At 40.3% G+C, this 10295-nt stretch overlaps 1 pseudogene; it reads left to right on the top strand.

The window, feature by feature from the left end:
* Positions 1-302: 302 nt before the first annotated feature.
* Positions 303-1240, top strand: LOC104982720 (annotated as a pseudogene).
* Positions 1241-10295: the final 9055 nt, after the last annotated feature.

Consider the following 10295-nt stretch of genomic DNA (forward strand, 5'->3'; position numbering starts at 1 on the left):
CTCGATCTGATAGAGCCCGGCTTCTATATGAAACCTGTGGAGAGTTTAGTCATTTAGTTACATTCAGAATTGAATTCTTTGAATGAGTAGAGTGAAAAGATTCAGTAGATGGGGGGCGTCTTGTTAGGACGAAGCGGGGATGAGGTGAAACGCTTAAAACGGTGTGAGCAGGTGCGGGGTGCGGTTGGACCCAAGGCTGAGGCAGACTCCGCCTCCCTCCCGCCTCAGTGGATCAAGCCCAGATCGTCAGCGGGGGAGGTTGCCAGGGGAGATGGGAGTGCTTGGTGGCGGCACAGGAGATGATGCTGTTTCCAGTTACAACGGAGGGATCATAGGCAAACACAGCCTCCACGGAAGCACTGGGACATTACTTCTCCCGTCAGCTTAGATGCCCCCAAGGAGACGGACTGCCTACTTGTACAGAAACTAGTTGAGACTAAGCCTTTTGGGTTTTTGGAGAGGAAGAGAAACTGCAGCACAGGATTTCAATTTGGGGGAAAGTTAAATAACCTGGTAAAAGAGTGGATTCGAGAAATCGGTGAAAGCAAGAATCTGCCACAACCTGTAATTGAAAATGTTGGTGGGAAAATTTTTACATTTGGATCTTATAGATTAGGAGTATATGCAAAACGTACCGATATTGATGCATTGTGTGTTGCACCAAGCCATGTTGATCAAAGTGATTTTTCACCCCATTCTATAAGTTGAAGTTATAGGAAGAAGTAAAAGCTGTTGAAGAGGCATTTGTAACAGTTATCAAATTGTGTTTTGATGGGATAGGGACTGATATTTTGTTTGCAAGTTTAGCACTGCAGACTATTCCAGAAGACTTGGATTTAAGAGATGACAGTCTGCTTAAAAATTTAGATATAAGATATATAAGAAGTCTTCAGGGTTAAAGGGTAACCAGCGAATTTTACATCTACTACCAAACAGTGACAACTTCAGGTTAACCCTGAGAACTATCTAACTGTGGGCCACACACCACAATATCTATTCTAATATATTAGATTTCCTGGGTGGTGTTTCCTGGGCTATGCTAATAGGAAGAACTTGCCAGCTTTATACAAATGCAACAGCATGAACTCTTGTATGTAAATTTTTCGTGGTATTTTCTAAATGGGAATGGCTAAATCCAGTCCTATTGAAACAGCCTGAAGAATGCAATCTTAATTTACCTGTATGGGACCCAAGAGTTAGTGTATTATTTTTTCCCCTACAAATTTGCACTGCGCAATAAGGAGTAGAAATCATGTGCATAAACTTGAGGGAGACTTCCCATCCTGTTAGGCATGAGCAAACATGTTCATATCACATTTTTTAATCTCAACTAGAATTGTGCTCTGGTGTGAGAAGCAAAATTATGTACCCTGGAGCCACATTTAATTGTACATAGTTTATAATATCAAGGTTACTAACATTTTAATTTATTTTGCATAGAACTACCTTGTAAGTCAAAGTTGTGCAGACATTTGTGCTTAGAAAATAATATACTAAAGATTCAGTGGATGATTTGATTCAACATTGATTTGATGAATGAATAACAATTAAGCACCTGATATATGCCAAGACCACTTCTAGAAGACCTGCTATAGTAGTCAAAATATAGACTTTTCTTCTAAACTCATTTTGATGGACTGTCATTCTAGGTGGCAACAAATTCTGTTAACAGAATATAAAAACAAGATGAGAAATAATGGATGGTTAGAAACATATTTTATAGAGTGTTCAGGTGATGTTGGAGGAGAAAATGTATCATGAGAACAACAATGCACATGAAGGAGGAGGAAGATGAGAGATAGTGCAAAGGTTTTGGTGTTATTAATAAATGTGTGATGTGTGCAAGAGAAAACAAGGGAACCAATATGATTTAACAGAAGAAGTCAGATAGATGGAAGAGATTGAATAGAATGAGTAACTGAGAGACAGGTCTTTTAAGATCTACTAAAAAATTGAAACAGTTTTGGATATTAATTGGAAGGAAATGGAAGGCCTTTGGAGAATTTTAAGCAGAAGGCTGATCTGTAGCATATGTATCTGAGGTCTCATTCCAAGTTTGCATTATACATTTTATGGCCAAGAATGTATACAGGAAAACGTTAGAAGGTCAGTGCAGTAGTTAAGGAGAGACTAAATTGGTATTGGGGCTTCCCAGGTGGCTCAGTGGTAAAGAATCTGTCTGTCAAGCAGGAGACACAAGTTTAATACCTGGGTCAGAATGATCCCAGAAGAAAATGGCAACACACTCCAGTATTCTTGCCTGGGAAATCCCATAGACAGAGAAGCCTGGCGGACCACAGTCCATGGGATCGCAAAAGAGTCAGACAGGGCTTAGCAACTAAACAACAACAAGCTGGTATGGACAAAGATTTCATTAAAATAATGGTCATTAGACTATAAAAAATGGACCTGAATAGAAGCAAAGAAACAACGGTAAGTATAGAGCTTAATAGTGGTGACTCAGAAAACTGCCGAGGTGGAAATCTCATCTTTGGTGATGCACAACTGTTGTCAAAATTTTTGCATTTTCTGTCTCATTTGTTCATGCATAAAATGGGTCCAGTATGTATATAAATATAAACCTTGTATTCAGTTCAGTTCAGTCACTCAGTCGTGTCTGACTCTTTGCGACCCCATGAATCACAGCACACCAGGCCTCCCTGTCTATCACCAACTCCCGGAGTCCACCCAAACCCGTGTCCATTGTGTCAGTGATGCCACTCAACCATCTCATCCTCTGTCGTCCCCTTCTCCTACTGCCCTCAATCTTTCCCAGAATCAGGGTCTTTTCAAATGAGTCAGCTCTTCGCATCAGGTGGTGAAAGTATTGGAGTTTCAGCTTGAACATCAGTCCCTCCAATAAACACCAGGACTGATCTCCTTTAGGATGGACTGGTTGGATCTCCTTGAAGTCCAAGAGAATCTCAAGAGTCTTCTCCAACACCACAGTTCAAAAGCATCAAGTCTTCAGCACTCAGCTTTCTTTATAGTCCAACTCTCACATCCATACATGACTACTGGAAAAACCATAGCCTTAACTAGACGGACCTTTGTTGGCAAAGTAATGTCTCTGCTTTTCAATATGCTATCTAGGTTGGTCATAACTTTCCTTCCAAGGAGCAAGTATCTTTTAATTTCATGGCTGCAATCACCATCTGTAGTGATTTTGGAGCCCAGAAAAATAAAGTCTGACACTGTTTCCATGGTTTCCCCATCTATTTGCCATGAAGTGATGGGACCAGATGCCATGATCTTAGATTTCTGGATGTTGAGCTTTAAGCCAATGTTCTCACTCTCCTGTTTCACTTTCTTCAAGAGGCTCTTTAGTTCTTCTTCACTTTCTGCCATAAGATATGCCTCATCTGCATATCTGAAGTTATTGTTAGTTCTCCTGGCAATCTTGATTCCAGCTTGTGCTTCTTCCAGCCCAGCGTTTCTCATGATGTACTCTGCATATAAGTTAAATAAACAGGATGACAATATACAGCCTTGACGAACTCCTTTACCTATTTGGAACCAGTCTGTTGTTCCATGTCCAGTTCTAACTGTTGATTCCTGACCTGAATATAAGTTTCTCAAGAGGCAGGTCAGGTGGTCTGGTACTCCCATATCGTTCAGAATTTTCCACAGTTTGTGGTGATACACACAGTCAAAGGCTTTGGCATAATCAATAAAGCAGAAATAAATGTTTTCCTGGAACTCTTGCTTTTTTGATGATCCAGCAGATGTTTGCAATTTGATCTCTGGTTCCTCTGCCTTTTCTAAAACCAGCTTAAACATCTAGAAGTTCACGGTTCATGTATTGCTGAAGCCTGACTTGGAGAATTTTGAGCATTACTTTACTAGTGTGTGAGATAAGTACAATCGTGCAGTAGTTTGAGCATTCTTTGGCATTACCTTTCTTTGGGATTGGAATGAAAACTGACCTTTGCCAATCCTGTGGCCACTACTGAGTTTTCCAAATTTACTGACATATTGAGTGCAGCACCCTCACAGCATCATCTTTTAGGATTTGAAATAGCTCAACTGGAATTCCATAACCTCCACTAGCTTTGTGCATAGTGATGCTTCCTAAGGCCCACCTGATTTCACATTCCAGGATGTATGGTTCTAGGTGAGTGTGAGTGATCACACATTCATGATTATTTGGATCATGAAGATCTTTTTTGTACAGTTCTTCTGTGTATCCTTGCCACCTCTTTTAATATCTTCTGCTTCGTTAGATTCATATCATTTCTTTCCTTTATTGAGCCCATCTTTGTATGAAATGTTCCCTTGGTATCTCTAATTTTCTTGAAGAGATCTCTAGTCTTTTCTGTTCTATTGTTTTCCTCTATTTCTTTTCATTGATCGCTGAGGAAGGTTTTCTCATCTCTACTTGCTATTCTTTGGAACTATGCATTCAAATGGGTATATCTTTCCTTTTCTCCTTGGCCTTTCACCTCTCTTCTTTTCACAGCTATTTGTAAGGTCTCCTCAGACAGCCATTTTGCCTTTTTGCATTTCTTTTTCTTGGGGATGGTCTTGCTCCCTGTCTCCTATACAATGTCATGAACCTCCATCCATGGTTCATCAGGCACTCATCTATCAGATCTAGTCCCTTAAATCTATTTCTCACTTCCACTGTATAGTCATAAGGGATTTGATTTAAGTCATACCTAAATGGTCTAGTGGTTTCCCCCACTTTCTTCAATTTACGTCTGAGTTCGGCAATAAGGAGTTCATGTTCTGAGCCACAGTCTGCTCCTGTTCTTGTTTTCTCTGACTGTATAGAGCTTCTCCATCTTTGGCTGCAAAGGATATAATCAATCTGATTTTGATGTTAACCGTCTGGTGATGTCCATGTGTAGAGTCTTCTCTTGTGTTGTTGGAAGAGGGTGTTTGCTAGGACCAGTGTGTTCTCTTGGCAGAACTCTGTTAGCCTTTGCCCTGCTTCATTCTGTACTTCAAGGCCAAATTTGCCTGTTATTCCAGGTGTTTCTTGACTTCCTACTTTTGTATTATGTTATGAAAATTAAATTATTACCCATGAGTCATGTCTGACTCTTTGCATCCCAAGGACTGTAGCCTGTCTGTTTCCTCTGTCCTTGGATTTCTCCAGGCCAGAATACTGGAATGGGTAGCCATTCCCTTCTGCGGGTGATCTGCCAACCCAGGGATCAAACCAGGTCCCCAGCATTTCAGGTGGATTCTTTACCATCTGAGTCACCAGGGAAGCTTGGTTTATGGCTATTGTATTTATTTGTATTCTTATGAGATAAAAGACTGGTTAATCAGCTAAAGGCCCTAATGATATCAAACACTGGGTGAAATGTGAGTGATTATAAAAGTGATCTTGGCAGAGGAAAGGGGTGTTAGAAAGTGGGATACTGTGTGAATTAATGACCTTGCATTGGACAGGTCTGGGATGGGAGCTTGCTCACAGAGGCAGAAGCATGGTGTAGCTACTGGTTCTAGCTACTGGCTTCTTTCTTTTCTCCCACATACAGTTTCTTGCTTCCTTTCAAGGTTAACAGCACTAGCCTGACCACATCCCTTTCCAGATACTTTAAGTACCATTATATCCCCCCACATCAGTGGTGGTAGCTGCTTTATGTGGTTACTATCTCCGGCTAATATCAATGTTCCCTTTTTGTTATTTAATCTTCAATTTTTATGTTAGCAATTCTCCATATTAAATCCTTCCTGTGAGACATTAATGCTATTTTTCTATTTCCTGACTAGGCTCTGGTTGGCATAAAAGAGCATGTTTCTGTTCTCATTTATTTATACATATTCATAGGTATCTGTGTGATTAAAGCTTATATACATGAAAGCATTTTATAATGTGGGCACATTTTGTTCAGAGCTTGTTCTTTAAATTTATATTTTTATTAAGGTTCACTAGGCATATGCTTAAATCTTGTCAGTGTCTTTGATGTATTTCTCTGCATTCTTTGACTAAGGATTAAAGGGTACTCTTTGTTGGAGGAGGGAATGGCAAACCCCAGTATACTTGCTGTGAGAACCTCATGAACTGTATAAAAGGATAAAAATATTTGATACTGAAAGATGAGTTCCCCAGGTCTAAAGGTGTCCAATATGCTACTGGGGAAGAGTGGAGGAGAACTGCAATAGCTCCAGAAAGAATGAGTGGCTGGGCAAAATCAGAACGACACTTAGTTGTGGATGTGTCTAGTGATAAATCTGATGCTGTGAAGAACAGCATTGCATAGGAACCTGGAATGTTAGGTCCATGAATCAGGGTAAATTGTCTGTGGTCAAGCAGGAGATGGTAAGAATAAATATCAACATCTTAGGAATCAGTGAAGTAAATGGACAGAATGGGCTAATTTAATTCAGATGATCATTATATCTACTGCTATGGGCAAGAATTCCATAAAAGAAATGGAATAGCCCTCATAATCAACAAAAAAGTCCAGAATGCAGTACTTGGGTGCAACCTCAAAAATGACAGAATTATCACTGTTAGTTTCTAAGGCAAACCATTCAACATCACAGTAACTCAAGTCTATGCCCCTACCACTGATACCAAAGAAGCTGAAGTTGACAGATTCTATGAAGACCTAGAAGACCTCCTAGAACTAACACACACACACACACACACAAAGATATTCTATTCATCATTGGGGATTCAAATACAAAAGTAGAAAGTCAAGAAATACCTTGAGTAACTGGCAAGTTTGGCCTTGGAGAACAAAATGAAGCAGGGCAAAACTAACTGAATTCTGATAAGAGAATGCACTGGTCATGGCAAGTACCCTTTTTCAATAACACAAGAGATGACTTTACACATGAACATTGCCACATGGTCAATACTGAAATCAAATTGATTGCATCCTTTGTAGCCAAAGATGGAGAAGCTGTATACAGCCAGCAAAAACAACACCTGGAGCTGATTGTGGCTCAAATCATCAGCTTCTCATTGCAAAATTCAAGCTTAAACTTAAGAAATTGGGGAAAACCACTAGGCCAGACAGGTAAGACTTAAACCAAATTCTCTATGAACATGCCGTGGAGATAACAAGTAGATTCAAGGGGTTAGAACTAGTAAACCAGGTGCCTGGAGAACTATGAACAGAGGTCCGTAATACTGTACAGAAGGCAACGAACAAAACCACCCCAAATAAAAGCAAGAATGAAAAGTGGTTATCTGAGGAAGCCTGACATATAACTAATGAAAGAAGAGACTCAAAAAGCAAAGGACAAAGGGAAAGGTGTATCCAACTAAACACATATTTCCAAAGAACAGCATGGAGAGAAAAGAAGGAGTTCTTTAATGAAAAGTGTATAAAACTAGAAGAAAACAACAGAAGAGGAAAGACTAGAGATCTTGTCAGGAAAATTGAAGATATCAAGGGAACATTTTGCCCAAAGGTGGGCATAATAAATGACAGAAACAGTAGAGATCTAGCAGACACTGGTGAGATCAAGAAGAGATGGGAAGAATACACAGAAGAACTGTACAAAAAAAGATGTTAATGAACCAGATTACTACAATAGTGTGGTCAGTCACTCAGAGCCAGATATTCTGGAGAGTGGGTCTTAGGAAGCACTGTGGTTAATAAAGCTAGTGGATGCAATGTAATTCCAGTAGAACTATTGAAAATCCTAAAGGAAAATGCCATCAAGCTTTTGCTTTCCGTATGTCAGCAAATCTGGAAAACCCAGCAGTAGCCACAGGGCTAGAAAAGATCAACTCTCATCCCAATTCCAAAGAAAGGTAGTACTAAATAAGGGAGGTGGGAGGAGGGTTCAGGATGGGGAACACGTGTACACCTATGGCGGATTCATGTTGATGTGTGGCAAAACCAATACAATATTGTAATTATCTTCCAATTTAAATAAATAAATAAAAGAATATGCTAACCATTGGACAATCGTACTCATTTCCCATGCTAGTAAGGTCATGCTTAAAATCGTGCATGCTAGTCTTCCTCATAATGTGAACCAAGAAATTCCAGATGTCCAAGTTGGGTTTAGAAAAGGAAGAGGAACCAGAGATCAAATTGCCAGCATTCCCTAGATCATAGGTCTTCCCTGGTGGCTCAAAAGGTAAAGCGTCTGCCTGCAATGCGGGAGACCCAGGTTTGATCCCTGGGTTGAAAAGATACCCTGGAGAAGGAAATGGCAACACACTCCAGTACTCTTGCCTGGAAAATTCCATGGACAGAGGAGACTGGTAGTCTACAGCCCATGGGGTTGCAAAGAGTTGAACACGACTGAGCAACTTCACTTTCAGACTTTTCAGACCTGGATTATAGAGAAAGCAAGGGAATTCCAGGAAAAACATCTACCTCTATTTCATCAACAATGCCAAAGCGTTTGACTATGTGGATCATAATAAACTATGGAAAGCCCTTAAAGAGATAGAAATACCAGACCATCTTACTTGTCTCCTGATAAATCTCTATGCAGGCCAAGAAGCTACAGTTAGAACCCAATATAGAACAACTTATTGGTTCAAGATTCAGAAAGGAATACAGCAGGGCTGTCTACTCTGACCCTGTTTATTTAACCTATATGCTGAGCACATCATGAGAAATATCAGGCTGGATGAGTTACACGCTGGAATCAAGATAGGCAGGAAGAACATCAATAACCTCAGATATGTGGTTGATACCATTTTAATGGCAGAAAGTGAAGAGGGACTAAAGATCTTCTTGATGAGGGTAAAGGAGGAGAGTGAAAGAGCCTGCTTAAAACTAAATATTAAAACAACTAAGATCATGGGATCCAGCCTCATTACTTCATGGCAAATGAAAAGGAAAAGGTGGAAGTAGTGACAGATTCCCTCTTCTTGGGCTCTAAAATACTGAAGACGGTGACTGCAGCCATGAAATCAGAAAACATTTGGTTCTTGGCAGGAAAGCTATGACAAAACTAGACAATGCGTTGAAAAGCAGAGACATTACTCTGCTGACAAAGGTCCGTATAGTCAAGGCTATGATCTTCCCAGTGGTCACATATGGTTGTTAGAGCTGGATCCTAAAGAAGGCAGAGCACCAAAGAATTGATGCCTTTGAACTGCGGTGTTGGAGATGACTCCTGAGAGTGCCTTGGACTGCAAGAAGATCAACTGGTAAACCTTAAGGGAAATCAACCCTGAATACTCATTGGAAGGATTGATGCTGAAGCTGAAATTCCAGTATTTTGGTCATGCAAATGTTGACTCATTGGTAAAGTCCCTGGTGATGGCAAAGATTGAGAGCAGAAGGAGAAGAGGGCATCAGAGGATAAGATGGCTGGAAGGCATCACTGATGCAATGGACATAACTTGGGCAAATTTTGGGAAGTGGTCAAGGACAGGGAAGGCTGGTTTGCTGCAGTCCATAGGTTTACATAGAGTTGGACATGACTGGCGACTGAACAACAATGTTCTTACTTGTCACAGCTCATTATACAGAGATGATAGACAGGGATATAATCTTAGCTTTTTTGTATTGTATATCCCTCTTTATTCCTTTTGAAATAAATTCAGAATCAACTTCATATATTTCTTTTTATATTTTTAATACTTTAAAAAATGTGTATATAATTCAATATTAGATTTTTATATCTTCAGCATTTCTCTTGCAAAGGTGGAGACTTCCCTATTGGCCTAGGTGGTACAAAATCCACCTGAAATGAAGGGGACTTGGGTTAGATCCCTGGATTGGGAAGATACCCTGGAGTAGGGAATGGCAAACCACTTCAGTATTCTTGCCTGGAGAATTTCTTGGGCAGATAGGCCTGGTGGACTACAGTCCATGGGGTGACAAAGTGTGGGACATGACTGAGGGACTAACATTTTCACTGTCTTTTCTTTGCCAGTAGTGCCACCTGGAAAGCACTGTGAATCATAAAACTGTCAATGATTAGAATTGTAGACAATGTCTATACGGTATATGGGTTTCCCTGGTGGCTCAGTGGTAAAGAATCTACTTGTAATGCAGGAGCCACAGGAGATGCAGGTTCAGTACCTGGGTTAGGAAGATCCCCTGGAAGAGGGCCTGGCAAAACACTCCAGTATTCTTGCCTGGAGAATCCCGTGGACATAGGAGCCTGGTGGGCTATACAAGATATATACATTTATATATTTGTGTATATATATATATATATGTACTTTGCCAACAAAAGTTCGTCTGGCTATGGTTTTTCCTGTGGTCATGTGATGTGAGAGTTGGACTGTGAAGAAGGCTGAACGCTGAAGAATTGATGCTTTTGAACTGTGGTGTTGGAGAAGACTCTTGAGAGTCCCTTGGACTGCAAGGAGATCCAACCAGTCCATTCTGAAAGATATCAGCCCTGGGATT

The sequence above is a fragment of the Bison bison genome, unplaced genomic scaffold (genome assembly GCF_000754665.1).
Source record: "Bison bison bison isolate TAMUID 2011002044 unplaced genomic scaffold, Bison_UMD1.0 scf7180017864538, whole genome shotgun sequence".
Taxonomy (NCBI): Eukaryota; Metazoa; Chordata; class Mammalia; order Artiodactyla; family Bovidae; genus Bison; species Bison bison.